The following is a 3,316-nucleotide window of genomic DNA, read 5'->3' on the forward strand; positions in this document are numbered from 1 at the left end:
GGCCGGCGGCTCCGTCCTGCCGTGAGCCCGCGGAGAGGGGGACGCCGAGGCCGGCCTCTGGCAAGGGGGGAGAGAGAGAGAGAGAGAGAGAAGGAGGGAGAGGAGGAAGGGAGGAAGGAGACAAGAAAGAAGGAGAGAAAGGGGATTTTAACGGGGGGCGCCGGGCCGGGGGCGCAGATCACAACGTCAATGCACATCGCATAAGGCAGGCTACACAGACGCTACTCTGCACCTTCCTCTCGCCCTCAACAACGTGGGTCATGCAAACCTCCGCATGCAAAACGCCAAAATAATAGAACTCAACTTAAATCGTAATAAATACCCAAAGGAAGGGGTGGGATGGGAGGAAAAGAAATAAATCCAAGAAAGCCCCAAGTCGTCGGGGAGGGAAAGCTTGAAGGGAAAGAAACAAACACCCCCCCACCCCACCCCAAAAAACACCTGGAGAGGGGATAAAGCAAACCCTGATGCCCGCCCGCCCCGACCAAGAAAGGGGAAGGGAAAAGGGGGATAAAACCCAAACGAAGGAAGGAAAATGAGGGGAAAATTTTAAAAAAACCAAAAAAACAAAAAGAAAATATGAGAGGAGGGAAGGTGGGGCAGTGGGGGAGAGTAAATCAGACTGAGCCGAGGGGAAAGGGTCGAACCAAAGAGGGCTGGAGGTGATGGGGTCTGCTCACACAGAGGCATGCACATATATAGAGATATATGTTCTGATACGTGTAGTTTTTATCAATAGTACGGCTTTCGGCTTAAAACAAATCCAGAAACGAGGAAAAAACGGCACAGAGCGACAATGGAGGGCAAGGCAGGGGAGGGGGCCGGGGAGGCGAGAAGGCATAAAAGAAACCAACAAAAAAGAAAGAAGAAAAACCATCCAAATCAAATCAATTTTTTTTTTTAAATAATAAAAATAAATAAATAAAAAACAAAGCAAAACTTCACAAATGTCCTCGTTACTGAGATAAACGAATGTCTCTGAGCTCTTCCTGGGACACGCATTGAGCTGTTAGCTGTGACTCTGCAGGGAACTGCTAAGTCCTCATCAGCACTCAACACAGACTTTGCTTTCTGCTTCCTTTTTTTTTTTTATTTTTTCCATTATATGCTTTTTTTTTTTTAAGTCCCTCTTGGTTAACATCCACTTACCAAAAAAGTGGCATTTCCTCCTTTAGTAGGTAAGGTATGAAGAGAAGGGAAAAGCGGGGCAATATAAGTGCATCATTAGATTCACAAAAATGCAAGAGAGAAAGAAAGAGCGAGAGAAGGAGGAGAGACAGAGACAGAGCCAGAGATAGGAGAAATAAAACAAACCAACTCACTTCTCCTGTGGGGAGGGGAAACCTTGGGCCACCACCGTGGCCAAGCCCTGAGCACTGAGACCTCAAGGGATTTTGCCCAAATATCTCAGCTCCTCTGAGCCACAAACACTGCCTGGGTGTTCCCCCCATCTTTGCAAACACCACGAGACAAAAAGATGGGTGGAAACGGCTCCTGTAACACCAGTCCTGCCCAAGCTGGCAAACCCCAGCTCAGGGGGCTTTGGGGTCTCGTTCTCCCCAGCCACAGCCCAGTGCCAGGTCCCTGAGAATCCCTGGGAGAGTGAATCCTGCATCCAGCCAAGGGATCAAAAGGGGTTCAGGGATATTGGGGTGGTGCCAGGATTGTGCCACCACACCCAGGGCTGGTGACCCCAGTTCCTCACCATCCCCTTGCCCCAAATACACCAATGAATGGTCAGTGAATCCTTGAGGTTGAGGTTCTCTCCACCCATCCCACTGTGTTCTCAATGCCACTTTTCTCCCCCCAAAAAAGAAGGGGGCAGGGTGAAGGGCTGGGATTCTGGGGACCACCACGAAGATGCTGCAAAAGGGACATGGGATGTCCCTAAGGATCCCAGACTGCTCCACACCCCACCACCTCCTTGTCTCCGTGGAAAAGCCAATCCCTCCAGCCACAGAGCAGCAAGCTGCAGCCAAAATGGGGGGATTTGGGGGTTTTATTAAAAACCAGTTGCTGTTGCAATGGCTGCAGCAAGGGGGAGGCTGGCAGTGACAATCAGCCCTGCCCAACCCCAGAGAGGGGGATCAGGGGAGCCCATGCCCAGCCCCACATCCCAGGAGAGGACCATTAAAGCAGAGAAGATGATGAAGAAGAAGAAGAGGACGATGAAGAGATAAAGAGAGGGGGTTCCTCTCTACCAGGGTGACATTTTGGCACTGGCTGGCCATGCCATGGGCTCGGGCTGTGGGATGCAGGGTTTCTATCCAAACCCTGGAATCTCCTGCCCTGGCATGCAGGAAGGCAGCAAAGGTAAAAGCATCTCCAATAAACCCAATTGCCAAAGACTCAGCCTAGGAGGGAAAACACACACTGGGACAGGACAGCCAGGGCAGGGATGCTGTCACCTGCCCCTCACAGGCTGAGATGTCCTGGCCCTGCCTCTCTCCACGCAGGAAGATTTAAACCTTTCCCTTCTGCAGCCTCCCTCAGTATTTTCCCTGAGCTGGGTTTTTTCCCCCTGAGGAGGGGCTAAACCCACACATCTCCCCAGATTTCTCATTTCTTGCCCCATCCACCCACCCCAAAACCCCCTGTGCCCACTTCTACCCGTGGCCACTGCCCCTGTTTCTCCCTAAATATCTTCACCCTCATTTAATGGGGGATTGAAAGGGAACAGCCGTGCTCGGCCCCTGAATGGAAACGAACACAAATTCAGAGGGCTGAAAGACACAGAAATGCATTCTACTGACAGCACAAGGAGACGGGGAAGAGAAAAGGGGGGAAGAAAGAAAAAAAATATTACGTGGACAGGGCAAAAAAAAAAATATATATATAAAAAAAGAACATAAGAGAAGAGCATGGCTTTGCAGCTAACTGGGGAAAACCATACAAATAAAAAAAAATTTATATAGCCACCAAAAAGAGACAAAATGAGAGACAGAGAAGGGGAGTGAGAAAGAAAGAGAAAGAAAGTCAGAAAGAAAGAGAAAATAACATTAAATCAAGCTACGGTGCTTTTCAACAGGCTCATCTGCAGAAGTGAACGTGCAGAGGTGGACAAAATACCTACCTTTGAAATTGGCAGTGACAGGAATGCAATAATAAAAAAAGAAAACAATAATCTCCACATTTGGAGGGCAGAATGGGAAAAAGACAAGGACTCTTTAGTACGGCGATCCAGACCCCTCGGCTAATCCCGTTTGCTTTGCTTAGAATTTTTAAAATTATTTTTAAAATTGGTCTCTTTAGCTTCTAAGTTTTATTCTCTTTTTTTTTTTTTTAATTTCTGTTTGTTTGTTTGTTTGTTTGTTTA

At 48.4% G+C, this 3,316-nt stretch overlaps 1 protein-coding gene across 1 annotated transcript in view; it reads right to left on the minus strand.

Moving 5' to 3' along the window:
- Positions 1–3,316, minus strand: part of SRRM3 (serine/arginine repetitive matrix 3) — a gene marked incomplete at its 3' end in the record, with an annotated part of 19,568 nt that overhangs the window by 4,093 nt on the left and 12,159 nt on the right. The gene's annotated exons all lie outside the window — the stretch shown is intronic.

This window comes from Geospiza fortis, unplaced genomic scaffold, assembly GCF_000277835.1.
Source record: "Geospiza fortis unplaced genomic scaffold, GeoFor_1.0 scaffold425, whole genome shotgun sequence".
Classification (NCBI taxonomy): domain Eukaryota; kingdom Metazoa; phylum Chordata; class Aves; order Passeriformes; family Thraupidae; genus Geospiza; species Geospiza fortis.